Source organism: Alosa sapidissima, chromosome 21 (assembly GCF_018492685.1).
Source record: "Alosa sapidissima isolate fAloSap1 chromosome 21, fAloSap1.pri, whole genome shotgun sequence".
NCBI classification, from domain to species: domain Eukaryota; kingdom Metazoa; phylum Chordata; class Actinopteri; order Clupeiformes; family Clupeidae; genus Alosa; species Alosa sapidissima.
In genome coordinates, this window is record NC_055977.1 from 402,501 (window position 1) to 424,099 (window position 21,599).

At 42.0% G+C, this 21,599-nt stretch overlaps 1 protein-coding gene across 3 annotated transcripts in view; it reads right to left on the minus strand.

Annotated features, from left to right (window-relative positions):
* The window catches only part of LOC121695127 (retinoic acid receptor beta-like), a 245,507-nt gene that overhangs the window by 64,925 nt on the left and 158,983 nt on the right, over window positions 1–21,599 (minus strand). The window lies entirely within an intron of this gene.

Sequence of the window (21,599 nt, forward strand, 5' to 3'; positions counted from 1 at the left end):
CTATGCCCCTAACTCTGTATGCTGCTCTAGAAATCATGTTAGAAAAATTGCCATTCCAACAGGGGTGTGTGTGTGTGTGTTGTATGTGTGTGTGTATGTGTGTGTGAGAGAGAGAGACTCAGTCAGACACACTAGCTGTACACACAAACACTGTACAGACACACACTGTACACACACACACACCACACACACACACAGACACAGACATACATACACACACACACACACACACACACACAAAGAGAGGAAAGACAGGAACAAAGGCAGAGTATATTAAAGTGTTTGTTGTTTGCACCGGCTACTTTGTGTGACCTGTGTGTGTGTGTGTGTGTGTGCGTATACGTGTCTGCGTGTGTGTGTGTGACTGAGTGTGTGTGTGTGTATACACATGAACACACAAACACAATTTCCAATCAGATGTCAGGTCATAAGTAACTGTATAGGTGTATTCCCAAATCTAAATAGACAGACTGACGTATGAAGGAGAATGTAGAGGATGCAATCACACACAGCCCTCACATCACACACACACACACAGACTGGCCTAGCCTGTGAAAAACACGTTAAGTTCAGGAGCTCCATCAGGGCCTGATGGTGGACAGTTGTACACACATACTCTAGCACGCACACACACAAACTCAAACAAACACACACACACACACACACACACACAGGAGCTTGATGAGGGAAAGTGGCAGCAGCTTGTTTGTGTCCACTGCTCAGGTTAATGTTGATGAGTGTTCCAACGGCGATGAGTGCCCCCATGCCATCTCCTCAGCGTCTCCAAGGACACTGGATCAGAGCCCATTGTGTGTGTGTGTGTGTGTGTGTGTGTGTGTATGTGTCTATGTGTTTGTGTGTGTGTGTATGTGTGGAGATTTCTGTGTGTGTGTGTGTGTGTGTGTGGAGAGCTCTGTTATTGGGCTATTTGGAGCCTGAGGAGTACTCTTCACCAGGCTGCAGCTCTCTGCTCAAGGAGAGCTCCCTCTTCTAAAGGACCTTGTGTGTGTGTGTGTGGTGTGTGTGTCTATGTGTTTGTGTGTTTATGTGTGTGTGGAGAGTTGTGTGTGTGTGTGTGTGTGGAGAGCTATTTAGGTGGTTATTTATCGAAGGACTTACATGTCACGTTTTATATTTTACCATGGGGTTACTGAATAGGTAATGCTACGGTTAACTTAGCATGCCCACCATTACACTGGAGATGTTAACTCATTGAATGCCAAGCTGTTTTCGGAAGCTTTGCCAGAAATCTAGACCATTGTTGATGATTTTTGTACAGCCACAGCATATTCTGTGTTATAGCTATGAACACATACAATGGCTCGTTTAAAAGGTGAGACTTTAAGCTCTCAGTGGGTGCAAACTGTGTATTTCTACACCTCTGTTCCTGAGAAATCCCAAGCTAAACAGTGGCTAGTTTTCATCAAAATCGCTGTTTTTTTTTCTAGAAATGGAGATATAACGTCTTTCATGAAATATTAAGTGTTGCCTGTAAACTTTCCTGGAAGAGATCAGCGAGACCTGGCGAGACTGCCACCTAGTGATAGACCCACGAAAATGGCCTGGTTTTGAGATGACGTGCATGCATCACTGATTCGACCCAAAGCGGCAACCGAGTTCTGATAAAATGTCCAGATTGTGCGTTTTCATGAGTTTTCGGTCGTCATATACGGTGTGTTAGAGTGTCTAGTTCCGCAATTTAAAAAAATAAGCAAAAAACGTAATATTACGTTTTTGGCACTCAACGCATGGGAAGGAAAAACATAATATTACGTTTTTGGCACTCAATGAGTTAAAAAACGTTTAAACTTTTTTTATTCTCCCGCGACGATAGGCTAGGCTTGGCTACAGGTAAATCGCTCATTAGCTCAAATCAGTGACTACCAGAGGAAACGCGGGGTAGAAAAATCAAACAAGTTAATGTTAGACTAGCTGTGTTACAGTTTCTTGTTGCAAAATCAAATTCCACAGGAGCTCCATGCGCTTTTGTAGGCTACACGCAGTCTCAAAAACACTGTTTACAGCTTTTCGAGTCATTGTACGAGGTCATTTATTTTATATAGCGATAATTTAGATACACTTATTGGGTGGGTGCAATTGCGTTTTCTAAAGAATCTCCCGTCTTGATTTTGTACAGAAATTAATATTAAGTGACACATACGTAAAAGGGCGGAAAAAAAGGTCACCTTCCAATATTTAGCAAGCTACGGTCTGGAATTTAATTTAATATTGTTGTAATGGTAGGATAACTACATAGTTTACACAATAATTACACTGTGTTATAAATATTGTATATCAATACATTTATTGACTGTCAATTACCCAAAATTGTGGCTCTGTCTATCACTGAACAGTAGCCTATTTAAAGCATTCTAATCCATTGTCAACCACTTCCGGGAACTTTTTGACGTTTACATGAACCACGTGACCTTAACGAAATTTAATGGCCATTTTCCACAACGGAATTTGGCATGCTGGGTGTCATATGAACGCTGTGAGACGGTAGTATCGGGATGTGGTGTAATATTTCACGGCAAATGTTGTGTGGGCAATAGGTATCAAGTCTAGTGCATACATTGTGGAATATGAAAAACAGCTCATGGAATTTCAATTGTAATAAAAGGGTGAATTTTCACGACAAAATTGGCCATTCATGGTGTCAAATGAAAGCTCAGAGACTGTAGTATCGGGATGTGGTGTAATATCTCACGGTAAATCATGTGTGAGCAATGGGTATCGAATCTAGTGCATACATTGTAAAATATGAAACATAGTTCATGTAAAGAAGAAACAAAACAAGTGCAATATGAACCGATTTATTTGACAGAAAGCATGTTGCATCATTTACTTAAAGATTGGTCGACAATGGAGTCACAAGAAAAAAAGGCTTTTATTCGTCTGTGAGGAGTAGCCTACATGTTCGTCTGCTACTAGGCAAATGCCAGTGTCATCGCGTATTTGCAGTCAGCACTGCCCCCTGTCGGTAGAAAATTGCAATATTTAAGGTGGAATGGAAACTTGACTACACCGCATTCTGAAACTTCAGCTTCGTCACTTTTTGGTAGACAAAGGAGGGTTCTCCGCGCTTCTGTCGTTTGGCCACAATCCGGTGCAACCAGGCCAGGACAGATATTTTAGAGCAGGGGTGTCAAACTCATTTTCATAGAGCGCCACATCATTGAATTTATAGGTTACTGAGGGCCACATAATCGGCGAACATGTGCATGGTGCAACCATGAAATCGGCATTGCAGTAGGCTATGGCTTATTCAAAATTGGTGTGAAATAAGTTCCTAACCACTTTAAAACAGTGTGGCTGAAATAAAAAACAAAAAGCCTACAACAGTAACATTTTCAAATGCAACTTCTAGGCCTACAGTATTAGTTAACAACTGATCAATATGCATTCATGGACTGACATTGATGAGAATAAACTGCAGTCAATAATGTGCATAACAATGTCCATAACACATATCACCACTAAAATTAACTGTGGCTAAGAAAGGTACTGTGTGTGTGTGTGTGTGTGTGTGTGTGTGTGTGTGTGTGTGAGAGAGAGAGAGAGAGAGAGAGCGCTATGGTACGTACACCCACCCACCCCCACCCCCGCAAAAACAAATTTACGCGTGTACAATATTTGTCTGTTTCCCGGTTTTAGGTCCGTGCATTGCCAAAAAAAGTAGCCTACATAGCATAACAATATCCACATGCAATAATACAACAACAACGTCTACGATGACCTATTCATTTGGACAAATTGATACAGCCCTATAGCTAAAGTTACCTTTAGTTTTGTTCTAGCGTACCGTGACGTCTGGCTTTAAACAGCTGTAATCTAACGTTCTGACAAGCACACCAATTGCCTACCTTGTTCTTGCCCATCTGGAATAACTCCTCTAGATTTGCTGCCTCCATCCTTTTTGTTTTCGTTGTTTAAACTTGTGATATCCATAACTAGTGAATTAGCCCAACATTGTGTGCTGATAACCGTAAAAGAAAACAACAAGTAGCCTAGTTGTGCCTGCGTGCGTATTCTGTCTCCTGCTCAAACAAAATGTGTTCGCGTTAATTTTGATAACGTTCACTAACTTTACGCGATAGAAAATTGTAAATAGCCTGATGGCATGCAGCTAATGGGATACTGTGCATAGTTGGAAAGGTATGGTGAGCCAATTTGGTGTGATACACATTACACACACACAAGGGAAGTTTTCTCTCGTTGTTGAGGGACAGACGTGCGGGCCGTTCAAAATCATCGCCTGCATATGGCCGTACATGGCCCGCGGGCCGTATGTTTGACACCCCTGTTTTAGAGAGGAGAGACGCCGGCGCAGCTCAGATGTCTTCTTTTTTCTTTATTCTTTAGTAAAAGGTGCAGAACATTATTAAACTTTGACTAACGTTTCGATGTGTCAATGTTTTTGACTAACGAACATCGAAACGTTAGTCAAAGTTTAATAATGTTCTGCACCTTTTCCTAAGAATAAAGAAAATTAAGCTTGGCTTTGGCTAAATATTTCTAAAATCATTTGAGTTTCACTAGTCACATGTTTTAACAAGCAACACTTGTTATTGAACTGATAACAGACGTGTGTCGAAAATTGACTTTATTTTCCATAGCCTACGGAGAAATAACATATGCAGAGTCTAACCAAGGTCAATCTTGCCAAAAAAGCCCTCAAACCTGAAAACACATGAGGCAAAAGTGCAAAACATCACAAAACTAACTAAACTAACACGCGCATATTTTTTTGTATTGCAATCATTGTAGCCTACAGTTGTAACAGCGCGTAACAGTCGTTTTATGCGCTCATTATAAAGAACGTTTAACGTGTCCTAAAAACAGCTATCAACTAATCACCAAACGTCTTATAAACAAGTATTGCCAGGAGCAACACCTTGCAAAAAATGATAACAATAGGCCTAGGCCTTTATATGGCTCTGCTCCTGCGTAGATTCGAACTCAGAACTGCCTGACAGGTGCAGACCTGTTCTGGAAATACGTGCATTAACCCACTCGACCGTCAGACAACGCTATATGCTTCGTGTAGGCCTATTGGGTAGGACTGTAGCCTACACTGGTTGCTGTGGCACAGTCTTGAGTGACCGAATTCGTTTTCCTTTGTCATATGAATGCTGTCATTTTGTTAACATTACTGTTAAGGAGATGCTGTAGGCAAAGTCTATATTTCAACCTTGTTAGTAAAAAAAAATCAGAACTATTCACAAGGTTTCTGGGCAGCATATTTATGTTCTGTTAGCAAGCTAACTTCTCATGACTACCGACAAAGTAGCCTACTGCCAGCTGACGAAGCTCTCATTTTAAAACATTACTGAGAGACAGGCACTGTACAATCAAGAAATCTTGCCACTGAATCCAAAACTATGTTTAACATTATGTACAAAGCGTAGGCTACAGTGGACTAGCATGTTGCAGGGGCTGCTAAAAACACAGAGAAACGCACTGAAAACTCGGCCAATCACAGCCCTTGCTGTCGAATGTGCCGTCTGGTTCGACCGTGGAACGCCACAGCGGACTATGCTGTCCCCAAGTGGCTGCAGTTGTACTTACTTTTCACCCAGCTGCGTGAATCACCTTGATCGTGAATGAAGTGTCAATTTTTAACTGGGACCCACTGTATGCTGCATTTCAAATAGGAAGCGCACGCTTAAAATGTCCATTCATGTTAAACAACGAACAAATGAGTGAGGCGGTTCAAACATGGCCAGGCCCAGGCAGACTAGCCTTAAAAGTTTTTTCAGAGGCCAGACGCGATGGATGATTGGTAACGTCTGAAGCCTCAGATGTCCGGTCAACTCCACCACTACCAGAGTGTCGGGCGTATCTGTTGGAATCATGACGTTGGAAGTGGAGTTGCAGCTTGTTGCGGCCGCTCCAAGACACAAGTCATTCTCCGTGTACACTGGACATGCAACCATGTTCTGTAGCCTACCCAAAGCATACAGTAGGCCTATGCTTTCTCTGTCTATGATCTGCAGGGTTAGGGCCTCCTCGACGAGGAGATTGCTGGTCTGGATAATTTCCGGCACAATTAAACGGTATTGAACCGCGGACCGAAAGAAAAAGAAACTAAACAAACGGACTCTTGCGGTCCATGAAAACATAAATACTCTTGTTAGGCATGTTTACGTAAGTTAGGCTAATGAACATGTTGCATTCTATTCAGCCTGATTATGTCCTTCTTTAAGCTACATAGCCTGTCTCCTGTTTTCCTCAACTTGACTAATTAAGAAGCGATAATAGGATATTTGATCGGCATATCATCAAAATGTCCGGAAAACGAAACCTCTGCCGGTCAATTTGACCATTTTTTTCTAGCGGAAACTCTGATACACACATACATACACACACACACACACACACAGACAGCCTGGTAAACCAGACCCTGGAATCTTTCAGATTAAGGGTCTGGCCACGAGTAATGAAAATGGCCCAATTCGAGGGGCGGCACCAAGCATGCATTTGAAACTCTCACTGCACACAGTTGGATAACGCTACGACCAATCACAACAATTCATCAGTGTCAGTCATCAGTGTAGCTCTCCTTTGTCCTGCCTACACCGATTTGATTGGTCCCTCTCGCTCGAGAGATAGAAGAAATTTGGATCATTGCTCGTGGCCAGAGTATCTTGCGGGCACAATTCAAATTGTGCTCTCGCGAGAACTCTGGATTTCCAGGGTAACACACACACACACACAGAGGAAAAAACATATATAAGTCGCACTGGACTATAAGTCGCATTTATTTAGAAAAAGTATTTCACAAAAGCCAAAACCAAAAACAGAGACTATGTAACTGGATTATTGAGGCCAAAAAAGATTAATGTTAATGAAGACGAAGGAGTGAAGGCAGCCAAGAGGAGGGCAGGAAGGTAATTGCAAAGCAAAAGATTCACTGAAAGAAAATGCCATGTGGTACACCAAAATGTATCTAAAATGTGGAGAATATGATGCAATCAAGCATTTTGGGCGATGTGGAGTCACAAGCTGGCAGCAGATTAACTCATTATCTACGTAATATTACGTTTTTAGCTTTTTTTTTTAATTGCGAAACTAGACACTCTAACACACCTTATATGTGATTTTGGGAACTCTGTGATGAATGGAAATGAAATATATGACGATCGTGAAACTCATGAAAACGCACAATCTGGACATTTTATCATAACTCGGTTGCCTCTTTGGGTCGAATCAGTGACGCATGCACATCAGGTCAAAACCAGGCCATTTTCGTGGGTCTATCACTAGGTGGCAGTCTCGCCAGGTCTCGCTGATCACTTCCCGGAAAGTTTACACAAGTAAGTAACAGGCAACTTCATATTTCATGAAAGACGTTATATCTCCATTTCTAGGAAAAAAAACAGCGATTTTGATGAAAAATACAGTGGGCAGTGCTTCAACTTGGCCAGCTTCCCTCGCGGTCTGTGCGCGGGATCACGTGGCATCACACGACTTTAATTTGTTTTTTTCCGGTGACGCTGCAACGACGCTGCAACAACCGGCAGAGGTCTCAAGTGAGCAGGGTGTCTCGTAAAAAGAAATGGAGCTGGAAAATCCTACACAGACTTCACTACAGACTTTAGCAGACTGGTTTAGAAATAATGTAATAGCCAGAAATATGCCTGCCCTGCCCTAATAAAGAACTATTTGGTTAACGGCGAGTGAATCCCTTTTGCAGCCGTAGAAGAAACTCGGGACAAATTAAACATTCTGGTTTTCTCCGAGTGCAACGATGATAGACAGACATCATTTGGACAAAATATAGAGCATATTAACCTCCATTGCTCAGCCAAATGCCTTCCTGTTACGTCCTGTTATCATGGAGTTACAGGCGATAAACTATTTTTGATGGTCACAAGTTTACTTGATTAGCGTTTTTTTTTATTATTAAAGAGTGATTTTCATTTAAAGGCTTGACTTCGTGCTTATTCAGAAGAGCATTTAGTGATCTCCCCAATCCCAGACGTTCACATTGCATGTTTGTTTGTAATGGATGCAACCGCGAGATACGCTTGTCACAGGCGCCGATACCGTGGGTGCTCGATGTTGTCAGTGGGTGCCCGAGAGATGGAGCACCCACGGTATCGGCGCCTGTGACATGCGTATCTCGCGGTTGCCAGCTTACACTCCCGGCTAAATTTACATTAATTTAAAATCAAACATCACAGTTTATGTTAAATTCAGCATCTGTCATAATGTGATTGGATGTGTTGCTGTCAATTCCCTACTCCATATACTAACCACTAATGAGAGCGTCTCTCGTATGAAAATTCCTGACACTTCCCACCTGAAGAATTAACGCAAGGCTTTGTCGGGTCTTCAGCCCCGAATGTTTAAAATGTATATAGCCCTGAATATCATTTTAAAAGTAGTCTGACAAAGCTTATTGGTTTTTGACACAGCTAAACACTGGTATCTCATAGAACGTCTATAACATAGCCTAGGTGGTCGCAACTCACAAAAGTAAAGCAGATTGAAAGAACTCACGCAAATCTAGCCTACAACACGCAGACAGCTTTATGCGCAGGGGAGAGAGCGCGCGTGCACTGTGCTTTATGATCGTTGGCTTCTGATGGTATCTTGCTATTTCACTGAACTGTATTAGGTGACACAAATGGTATTGCCTTTATCTTATAACTCCTTGTCTGAGCGACTACCAGGCCTATGGTTTTTAAAAGTCAGATGTTCCCTGACAAAGACATTCGAAAATTAAGAATGTTTATTGACTTGAAAAATACACTAATTTTTGCAAACTCCCTTCATTCAACCCTTGAAGACATCGCGGTCTGGTGCGCTATGTACAGTGGGCAGTGCTTCGAATTGGCCAGCTTCACTCGCGGTCTGCGCGTGGGATCACGCGGTATCACGCGACTTTAATTTGTATTTTTCCAGTGAGATGCTGCAACAACCCAAACAACCGGTAGATGGCTCAAGTGAGCAGGGTGTCTCGTAAAAAGAAATGGAGCCTGGAAAACCCTACACAGACTTCACTACAGACTTTAGCAGACTGGTTTAGAAATAATGTAATAGCCAGAAATATGCCTGCCCTAATAAAGAAATATTTGGTTAACTGCAAGTGAATCCCGTTTGCAGCCGTAGAGACGCAGGACAAATTAAACATTCTGGTTTTCTCCGAGTGCAACGATGATAGACAGACATCATTTGGACAAAATATAGAGTATTAACCTCCGTTGCTCAGCCAAATGCCTTCCTGTTACGTCCTGTTATCACGGAGTTAGGCCTACAGGCGATAAACGATTTTTGATGGTCACAAGTTTACTTCATTAGGGACTGTTCGTTATTTATTTAAGAGGCTACCGGAGGAGTTTGGGGAGCATTAGTCCAAAAAGACGTGACCCTCCCTCGCCAGCAATACATTTTTCTATGACCCTCCAAAGTGATTATGAAAAAATCACTGTCAACTTTTTCCGGGTTTATCGCCTACTGTATTTTAACGTTTTCACATATTTGGCCATAAGCCGTTTATCATAGGCTATCACGAAACCAAACTACAAAGGCGAACACTTTAACAGGGGGAATTAATTGGGCATGAATCATGCTGAACGCTATTTCGCTACCTTAGAATAATAAGGTTCTATCTGCGTTTCGAGTAGGTACAACCGGGACGATTGAAACGGGGACGAATGAAACATTCCGGTTTTCTCCGAGTGCAACGATGATAGACAGTCATCATTTGGACAAAACATGGAGCATATTAACCTCCGTTGCTCAGCCAAATGCCTTCCTGTTACGTCCTGGTATCACGGAGTTACGAGCGATAAACGATTTTTGATGGTCACAAGTTTACTTCATTAGCGGTTTATTTTTTTGGATTATTAAAGAGTGTTTTTCATTTAAAGGTTTGACTTCGTGTTTATTCAGTAGAGCATTTAGTGCTCTCCCCAATCCCAGACGTTCACATTGCATGTTTGTTTGTAATGGATGCAACCGCGAGATAGGCTATGCGTTTGACAATAAGTTGTTAACAGAACCAAGACATATAGCCCAGCAGCAATCTAGAGACTGATCGTTATTTATTGAAGGGACCACCGGAGGAATTTTGAGTGCTTCAGTTGGAAGTTGCATGACCCTCTCTTGCCTGCTAGAAATTGTTCAATGACCCTCCGACAGAATTGTTAAAAAAGACATGACCCTCCCCTGCCAATTGTCTTCCGCCCGCGCCACAGCCACACACTTTGTGATAACATTCTTAAATCAATCTTTCCCGTGAGCTTGCATGCTACCAGTCCTTCCTTTTCAAATGTGTTGCGCCTGTTTGCACAATTTCACAAATAATCATATGTGATTAATAGTATGACAAATAATCCCTGTGCACGGGGACCGAAACAATGCATGCCAACTTTTTCCGTGTTTATCACGTATTTTAACTTTCCCCGCTGTCTTGCCGTTTTAATGTTTCCCCGTAGAATATCCCATATTTTAATACTCTCATAACAGCCCAGCCATCGGGCCTGTCTCTGTGTTGCCCTGTTGCTACCCCTTGCCCTTCCAACAAAGCAGATGTCTTCAAATCATCGTTTTCCTTGCTTGAAGGCGAACTTAGAGTGATGTTAACCTATTTAAGTTTAACGGCGCGATTGCCGTGAGAGCACGATTCATTGGCGCTTGCATGTTCGGCCTTATGTCTACGTGCGCACCTGAGGCTACTCAGCTGCAAGATAAATAATTTCCCCTCTTTGTATGTTCACTGCAAGTTGGCCTACCATAACTTACCAACTCTGCACTGTAGACTGGCTATTTATATTTTTCTGTGAAATAAGCAAATGTATTTGTTCAACTTTATGAAGCAGAATTACGCATAGGGTACTTGGAACATAATACATTTGACAAAGGACAGATGAATGTTGCTAGTGACAAAATATTAACTTTCAGTGTTTTACGATGTCTTTGTCATGGGGAAGTGTTTTCCCCCATGCATTTATTCTAGGTTACTGTCAGTGACTGCCGTGAGAGAAGCGGGTTCTGTGTTTCGTTCATGTCAGTGACTGACGCGAGAGAAGCGGGGTCTGTGTTGTGTTGTGTTGCGTTGCGTTAATTTATTTTCATTGGGCATACCAAGCCAAAATTACTCCTTTTGAAACAATGAGTGCAGGAAGCGCGTTTGTATGGTTATATTGCTTGACGGGGAGGATCCCAAGCAGCTTTCAGCCATAAGGCTACTTTGAGAACATTTCAATTCACCCGACACTAATATTCAAAATGTTGAAAACTATTTCGGCATAGCCTATAAAGCAGTTTAATTAAATGGAATGTTAGTTGTAAACAAACGAGCTACTTGGTGAGGCTTGGCCTCACAGATGCGCTCGTGCCTTAGATGGCAGGAAAAATCTTCACGATAGGCCTATTAACTAACCACCCGATTCACGTTGGCTGGGGGGAAGGGGGGCCATCAGACTATTGTGCCCAGTTAATCCGGCCCTTCCCCCAAAAAATCACACCTTCCCACCTCTGACAGCTTAAAAGAAGTCAAGAGGACTCCTTACTCACAGACCTATTCACAAACCTGCGGTTTTGAAATCCTATGCAGCTACAGGAGCTTCCAATCGCGAGGAAGCAATTTTGCATTGTAGGCATAACTAACATGCAATAACGCCGCCAACAACAACCAAAACTAGGCTAATCATTGTCAACATGTAAATTAAATGTAACATTATTGTGAATCAAATTAAAATGTTCTCTTTTGCAAACGTAGGCATAGTAACAGAATAATTTAATAATGTTACAAGATACTACATCAATCCGTATGTTTCATTGGGCTACTAGGCTATTTGTTTTGCCTTGATTCATTTAGGCTAGGCCTTTTTATTCAGGGGCCATATTCACAAAGAATTTTAAGGCTAAAAGTAGCTCCTAACTGGCGAATTTAGGAGCAACTCCTAAAAATAATGGGCGTGTCACTCCTAACTTTAGGACTCCTAATTTTTTCACAAAAAGTAATTCACGAAGCATTTTAGACCTAAAAGTAGCACCTAAGTCTGGGACAGCTTAAGTCGAGAGGACTCCTAACTCACTAAGACCTATTCATAAACAGCTTTTTTGTGGCATTTTACGTTGCGATGTTTTGAAATAGCCTATGCGCAACAGGAGCTTCCAATCGCGAGGGAACAATTTTGCATTCATAAAAGGGATGCAATAACGCCACCAACAACAACACAAACTACTCATTGTTAACATGTAAATGAAATGTAACGTTTCATTGTGAATCAAATTAAAATGTTCTCCTCTTTGCAAACGTAGCCTAGGGATATGGTGACAGATTAATTTAATAATGTTGCAAAGGTAGTCTACTGCATCAATCCATAGGCCTATGTTTCATTAGGCTACTAAGCTATTTGTTTTGCCTTACTCTTTATTCATTTAGGCTAGGCCTTTTTATTCAGTTATTAATCATCTTCCGTCCTTCGCACTACTTGTGTAGTGCACGCATTCTCCGACCTGTCACCTGTCAGTCATCATCGGAAGAGAGGTGTTTGGAATTCCCGCGTTACAATCGTCAGCCAATCAAGGTGGTCACTTCAGTCAAGCTCGTGCATGAGTAATGACGTCATCCATAGCCACGAAGACTCACTCCTAGTTTAGGAGTTGTCTGAAAGGCTTTGTGAATAACTTTTAAGAGAAAACTCCAATCTAAAATCTTTAAGTGCGATTTAGGAGTAGCCTACTCCTAGTAGTAAGATAAAAGCCTTTGTGAATAGCCTACGGCCCCAGTTATTCATCATCTTCCGTCCTTGTGTAGCGCACGCATTCTGAGACCTGTCACTCATCATCTTAAGGGAGGTGTTTGGAATCATGCCTGCGTTACAATCATCAGCCAATCAAGGTGGTCACGCTTGCCCATTTACCCAAATTAATGGTCGAATATTACTGATGATCATTGTTATTTAAGAACATGCAGTGTGCGTAGGGTACCAAAAACATCTTGCTCGTAAAAAAGCATCATAACGCACATTCTGGCGGGCCTGTTATTTACTGTAGGCTGCGCAAATCACATGCCTTTATTTTGGGCAAGCCTGCATTCATTCATTCATTCATTCAACCTTTATTTATTCTCGGAGGGTCATTGAGGGAAGCCCTCATTTTCAATGAAGCCGAAATTACAGAAGCGAAGCAAAGCGCTCCACAAACAAGACAACATTCGAGGCCTTCTGTTGAAGAATTTTATATAAAGCCTGCGCTGACAGTAATCCTCCTGCCCCTGATAGGCCTACCGCAGCTGTGGATAGTGTGGAATGTTCAAGTAATAACACAATCCAATGTGTGTCTCAATTGTCCCCCGCTGACCACCTCACACATTTCTTGATTTTGCAACGAACTTACATGACACAATGCCATAAAATATGCCAGTTTTAGGACACAGAATAATGTTTGTAATGATACCAGGTAGGCCAGGTATTGTCGAAGGTGCATGGTGAAGTGAAATTCTTACTTTGAAAAACAAACATTTGCCGATATCATCGCCGATCATCAGAATATTGCAATAGATTCTGTGTTCTGGACTGCAGGTAACTTGTTAAGCCAGTGGTTATCAAACTTTTATTTCATTCCTCACTTTGATCAAGGGGCATGACTGATGATAGTGGAGATAACGTGTTATCCCGAGGCTTTTGCAAGTCAGCATCTTCGACGGTAGTCTATTAAAAATATAAGTTTTCGATGTCCCAAACGGAGAGCCATACTTTATTGTTTTTAACGATCTCTATGCTACTCACAAAAATGTAGGCATGGGGACATGATGAAGTAGGTTATCCAACTGTCGTGTGTTAAATTATTGTGATTACGAGCCAGTGGTTTTCAAACATTATGCGTGACTCGGACATCTAACTAAATGCAACAGGCTCATATCGTCCTCGCATTCGCAAAATGAGGACCAGTGTTTTGTCAAATTGCAAATAGCTATTCGTTTTAACTATTTTTTTATGATAGTAGCCTATACAAAAAGCACTTCATACTATCTTAATATTGGAATATGGGGAGGGAAGTGGCGCGTCTGCAGTCAGCCAAATATGAATGTAATTCTGCGGCATAAAGCAGATGTAACTGTTTATCGTACAGAAAAATAAAAATGACATGTCAAGCAGTCAATTGACTACATTGCAGTCAAGAAGTAGGGCAAATTAATTTACGAAACCAAAACGTGGGTCATAGTTGTCTAAGCCTCTATTGCGTAGCCTGTTAAAAACGTCGCCAGATAGTATTAAATCGGCAACAACATTGTTTTCTGCAGAAGCCTACCCAAGGCTACAGATTAATTCTGAACAGTTATTTCTCTACTGGCTCAATTATCACACCACTGTTTTGATTTGCGTAGTTGCGTAATCGAGGTAATGTTTAATTATGCATGATTTATTTTGTTATTGAATTCGTAGGCTGGGATTACTCTCGGCAACAATTATATAAGGGACGGCAGGCAGAGCGATGTACAGTGGCAGAGCGACGCACAGTGGCTGAAAGTGGTACTAAAGCTTCACGCAGCTTCACGCCGCGTAATGCGCGAATGAAGTGGTCATTTGAAAGCGATGCCTACTGTAGATCGTTTCTCGTACCATTTAATTTCTCAGAATTTAGGTCTACTAGGCCTACAATAACGTCATCACCAAATACATCTTTTATTTTTAGTTGATCAACCACAAAGAGTAGCATAGGCCTACTGTGCACAGTGCACTGACGACTGTAGCAGCCCAAGGTAACCAGTTGATGTAGATGAGAGGCAACCCCTTGTTTCAGATAGCCTGGACAACATGTTACCTGGGTGTTGCCTACGTTATTAATTAATGGTAGCCTACAATAGTTAATTGATTCGCGTAACATATTAGTTGGCTCAAAGAGTAGGGAATCAGGATGGAGAGAGTCACGCGAGTGTTGCTTTTGCGGGATCGAATCCAATTTAATGCTAGTTTTCAAACCATATATTTTTTTACATGTCTTTTGTCCGGCTGTAATGTAGCCGAGCACTCATGGCGTATGAAAAGCGACTTCAAACCGCCTAAAAGAACTTGTTTGTGAAGGTCTGACAACTGCTGCAGCGCATGCACGTGCAAGGAAACCAGTAGGTGGAGAAACCAGAAGGCACACAACACCGGAACGATTTTAAGGCTATTTCGCATAGGCTACTCAATGGTGCTATTTCACACGCATTATAGCGACCCCCACTCACCGGGGTTAGGTGGAAGGTGTTAATAGACGATTGGCGTCTAAAAAAAATTGCTCAAAAATGACGTTCGAATATCCCCTCTAAAATAAACACTTGTATTCGAATATATTGGAATATCTAGGCTGTATTATTTGCGCATTATGTCAGTGACGCGCATCATGTCATGTTTTTAACTTTTTGTATGGTTATTGCTTGACAGGGGGGATCCCAAGCAGCTTTCAGCCATAAGGCATTTCCTAAATAACCCGACACTGATATTCAAAATGTTGAAACTATTTCGGCATAGCCTATAAGCAGTTTAATTAAATGTAATGTTAGTTGTAAACAAACGGGCTACTTGGTGAGGCTTGGCCTCACAGATGCGCTCGTGCCTTAAATGGCAATACAAATCTTCATGATAGGCCTATTAACTGATCGCCCGATTCACGTTGGCTGGGAGGCAGGGGGGGCCATCAGACATTTGTTCCCAAGGGTCTATGAATTGTTAATCCGGCCCTGCCCCCAACGAACGCAACTTTCTACCTCTGAGACAGTTTAAAAGAAGTCTAGAGGACTCACTAAGACCTACTTACTGTAGGCTGCGCAAACCACAGGCCTTTTTTTGGGCAAGCCTGCATTCGAGGCAGGCCTTCTGTTGAAGAATTTTATATAAATCCTGCGCTGCGCTAACAGTAATCCTCCTTACCCCCCTGTGCTGTGGATAGTGTGGCATGCTCACACTTTATGTCTCCTTCTTGCAAACTAGGCCTATAGCCCAACCATTTACGTCTTCAAAAAATAACAACTTGCCAGATATGCCTTCATATCTTTGGGCTTCATTCAGCATTTTGTTCTTCCACTGGAAATGACTCTTCTACATTTGCTGCCTGCTGCATCCTTTCTGTTTGTATTGTTTAGAAAATATTTGACGTCTTGAGTTAATGCATTAAACATTGTTTGCTGGTAACCAGACACAAATAGCCTACAGATTCTTGCGTGCGTACATTCTCTATTCTCTCCAACTATCCGTTCTATAGGCTGGCCAAGTCCGTAATTCTGCGGCATAAAGCAGATGTATTTGTTTATTGTACAGAAAAATAAAATTAACCTGTCAAGCAGTCAATTGACTACATTGCAGTCAATAAGTAGGGCAAATTACGAAACCAAAACGTGGGTCATAGTTGTCTAAGCCTCTGCTGTGAGGCCAAACCCATGAACAAAAACGCATTGATATCTGCAATAGTTTTTTTTTTGGCGAAACAAGCTCACAGCCGAACGAGTCATAGCACTGAAGGGAGAGGCAACTGGCATGTGATCTCCCCACAGGCCAATGGATGTACAAGTTTTCTCCTGTGCCTACGATATTTAATCCAGTGTTTTGTCAAGTTGCAAAATGCTATTCGTTTTAACGAATTTTTATGATGGTATGAAGTACTTTTTGTATAGGGTACTATCTTAATTGCTTTATACTCAATCTTCACCAATGGCTATTGCACCTGTCTATTGAAAGTGAGAATGTGGCATGTGATCTACTGTGTAGGTCATAAAATAAAATAAACAGATTGCTAATGGCCTACACGTTGATCTGGGGTGCGTTTCCCATACAACTACGGAGGTTAGCTTTTTACTAACAGGATGCATCGTTCAACTAACCAACATGTAAGTTACGACTGTTTCCCAAAACTGTCGTACTTACATAGTACTCTAAGTTTGGACCATGATAGTTTCCAAACTTCAGTAGTCTGTTGGTTAATGACGTTTAGTAGCACGTGAACGGGCACCTGCACATACTTCTGTGGCGCATTGCGTTAAGGCCGGCAGATGACAGCCGCCGTTGCACAGCAGTTACCAGTCCCCTGTCCAAGAGTTCGAATCTGGGTTGAGATTTTGACAACAATATTGACATCGTTGTTTACCTAAGTTTATATTTTGTGCAGATCATATTATCAAAATCAGAATCTGCCTTCTTGGCTTGGACCCCCCCCCCCCCATGAAAATCAAAGGCTACATATTCTCAGCTGACTCGTCAAAAAGTGCACACCACCTTATTATTATCTGCAGGTGTGTGACTTTTACTTACGTGCACATGGCTGCAAATTGATTTAATTACAAGGATACAAGGAAGTTTATTGTCACATGCATATAGTTACCAAAGAAGTAAGGAAGTAAGAAATGCAGTGAAATTATGTTTATGTATTTTCTGCCTTGGGCATTTTAAAATATGGATGTATGGTGGTTAGAAGTGTAAATATCAATTATAAATATATTTATAATTATTAATTTGCAAACAAATAACTGGCGTCAGTGACGTCTTTGACATGAAGATCCCTGGAACTATGCTTCTACAGAGGGTCCCCGTTAAAAATTGACACTTCATTCACGATAATTCCCGCAGCTGGGTGACATGTAAGGACAACTGCAGCCGCTTGGGGGCAGCATAGTCCGCTGTGGCGTTCAACGGTCGAACCGGACGGCGCATTCGACAGCAAGGGCTGTGATTGGCTGAGTTTTCAGTGCGTTTCTCTGTTTTTAGCAGCCCCTGCAACATGCTAATCCACTGTAGCCTAAGCTTTGTACATAATGTTAAACATAGTTTTGGATTCAGTGGCAAGATTTCTTGATTGTATAGTGCCTGTCTCTCAGTAATGTTTTAAAATGAGAGCTTCGTCAGCTGGCAGTAGGCTACTTTGTCGGTAGTCATGAGAAGTTCGCTTGCTAACAGAACATAAAAATGCTGCCCAGAAACCTTGTGAATAGTTCTGACACTAACGAGGTTGAAATATAGCATTTGCCTACAGCATCTCCTTAACAGTAATGTTAACAAAATGACAGCATTCATATGACAAAGGAAAACGAATCCGGTCACTCAAGACTGTGCCGCAGCCGTGGGGCAGAAGACGCTTGGTGGCCGTCCACAACGTTATAAACTTAACCTAAATAGCCGGCTGCTGTAAGCTACAATCGGATTTTATTGTATACCCCTGTTGTCTCAATGATGATAACATCTCATTTCCGACTATATTTCAAAGTGTGCCGTTCATTTGCATTATTAACATAACATCGTATTTTGTCATTTTTGGCGAAGACATGCATTCCGTTAGGGATATTGAACATATTTAACATTCTCTAACCATCGTGATTTCGAATTGGTGCAGTTGTCAGCACAAAAAATCATTTTATTCTTTTGCATTGCTCTATGCTGTTCTATGGTGCTTTCTGCCTCTTGGTTGCGCACGCATGTTTTCGTGACGTTTCATAGAAATCCATATATATAATGTCCATATAATGAGCGCATAAAACGACTTGTTGACGTTTTGGGACATTAATCTACATGTAGGCTACGTTAAGCTTTAAGGATTGTATGTCCTTAATTTATTTATATAGGCCTATTTAGGCTACTTGCGCAAACCCTGGATACTTTTATTGCCACACAACAATATTGGTGGTATTTGTTACATTAGCTTCAAAAGGCACCGCTTCAGAAAGCTGCACTGCTTGTGAAAGAAGGGGGTGGGGGAGGGGAGCTTGCACCCAAGTGTCGGAAAAATGCATAGCCTACAACACAGAACTCTCGCATTAGTCACTGACAGTAGACACGCTTCCAGCCTAATGACTTTCACACATTTTGAATACTGTAAGTATGCCTATACATTAGCGCTCCACGTGTAGAGACTGTGCAGAATACAATGTGTGAATGATGCTCAATGATTTGCCAATAGCCTATAATAGTCTTCTGCTGGGTTGCATGTACTGTATAGCCTAGTTTTACTGTACATTTTTTCAGCCTTTATTGGTTAAATGACCATTTTTATTACGAAAATATTTCTTAACTTCAAAAACACAGTGTCTAAAACTCGGTGTCATTCAGACTCAACCCTCTTGACGTTTGGTGATTAATTGACAGCTGTTTTGGGACACGTTAAACTTTCTTTATAATGAGCGCATAAAACGACTTGTTGTTTGGGACATTAAGCTACGTTAAGCTTTTTCACGTTAAGGATTGTATGTCCTTAATTTATTTATATATTTAGGCTACTTGCGCAAACCCTGGATACTTTTATTGCCACACAACAATATTGGTGGTATTTGTTACATTAGCTTCAAAAGGCACCGCTTCAGAAAGCTGCACTGCTTGTGAAAGAAGGGGGTGGGGGAGGGGAGCTTGCAGCCAAGTGTCGGAAAAATGCATAGCCTACAACACAGAACCCGCTTCTCGCACTAGTCACTGACAGTAGACACGCTTCCAGCCTAATGACTTTCACACATTTTGCAGAGAAAGCTCGAGTAGCCGAGAGAGACGCCGAGAATGATCGGTTGAAAGCGGAGGTCAAAAACCTCAAACGAGAGCTTCAACAACTCCGAGAGGCAGCCACTTGGAGAGCCACAGAGACATTTTACAGGAGATGAGAGCTGGAATCGGAGAACTTCAGGCGACGCTACGTGAGCAGAGAAGTTATTCGACGCCTGAGAGACCAATCCCCAGGTGCACCTCGACACCAGCTCCAGAAACGTCCTCCTTGCAGATGTCTCCATTGGCCCTCTCCGTCACACTCAACGACAGCATCCAAGTTCCTAGTCAACACGCAGACGTGACCTTGCGTGATGTTGGTCCCGAAGACCACGCTAAGATTCACCAACAGAGCTACGGCCAAGTGGGCAGATACGGATGCCTGCTCTTCAGGTCCATCGTCACAGAGGAACACTATAAAGCCTGGAGCAAAACCACCAACTGGGATGGAGCGAAGGGCAAGCGAGCACTGCCGCAAAATGTGAAAAACTTTGTGGTCTCAACACTACAACGAAAGTTCCCTGCTATGGGGAGGAGTGAACTGAAGGACTGCATCAATAAGATCAACGAATTCCTCCGCACAACACGCAGATCTTCCCAGGGATTCAACGTGCTTTAAATTTAGACTGTAGAATGTAGACTGTTCATTATTTCAATAAATACGTTTTCTCTGAAGCACTTTCCCGACTTCGTCTTTCTATAGGCTAAGCATATCATGGAGATAGAGTAGAAAACTGGATTTAACTAAACAAATGTAACTAAGTAAACTGATTGTTTACTCTACAGTAGGCTATGTTCCCCCTCTCAGGCTGTACAATAGGCCTATTGAAAGTAGGCTAATGAGCTCAATAGACACGTTAGCGCTTCCATTAGGAAACTTTCGTTGCAGACTTTCACAACTGATTGTTTAGCCTACAGTAGCCTACTGTAGGCCTACTCTACAGTAGCCTAGGCTATAGGTTATGTTCCCCCTCTCAGGCTGTACAGTAGGCCTATTGAAAGTAGACTAATGAGCTTAGACACATTAGCGCTTCCAGCCTAATGACTTTCACACATGAATGATTTACAGTAGACACATTAGCGCTCCACGCAGTGGCGTAACTAGGCCTAGTAGGTGCAGCAAGTGCAGTCGCACCAGGGCCTGTGACCTCCGTCGCTACCCCCGCAATGCAATTGCTGGAAAATTCTATACCGGTCCTTTCTGACTACCTGCGTGCCTTTGGCCAGGCTACAGCGCAGACACTCGCAAATAAATGGGGGTTCAGAGTACATTTGAAAATGTTAGAGCACGGAGAGTGAAGCGTCACTTTGACGAACTATCGGAAGATGAACGCTTAACCGATGCAGAGAGATACTTCAAAGTGCAGGTATTTAATGCAACTCTGGACATCATAATCAGGCAGCTCTCCCAAAGATGTGCAAGCATGCGGAAAACTTGTTATGTGGTTGAGTCTTTACGTCCTATGATCCTTCAACTCGCAGGTGATGATGAACTGCTTGAAAAGGCATACGTTTGTCAGACCATTATAGCATGGACATTGCACCGACATTCCCAACACAACTCCTCTCATTTAGGTCTTGCTTTAAAGCAGAGATTTCACAGAAGTCATCTATTTTTCAACTTGCCAAAAGGCTGGTGGTAGATTATGACAGTGTAACATCCACATTCGGGGAAGTGTGTACTGCTCTCATGTTGTTTCTACATTGTCTGTGACTGTGGCAACAGCTGAGCGATCTTTTTCCAAATGTTCAACAATTGCTGGTGTACAGGCTATAATCAATTAGCTAAATCATTTGTCCAGCTGTTTAAACATTTTTTCGTGTTACATTCAAACGCAAAAGGTGCTTTGATATCTTTTTTGTTTAAACGTCGGCAAGCAGGCATGCTGCGGTTGCAATGAATGAGGATAATTGGTTTTATCTGCGGTGTTATTTTTTGCATTTTGAATATGACTCGCTCCAGCACGTCTACTTTTTTGCACGATGCTTTCTTAAAGGAGCTGCACCATCTTACAACAATTGCATCTACATTTTCATATTAGAATGTTTTGTCAAGTGTAAGCTTAAACTACCGTGATCAAATTAAGTTTCCGTGCCCCCGCTGAAAGTCTCTTATGCCCTTATGCTCTTATCGTTACA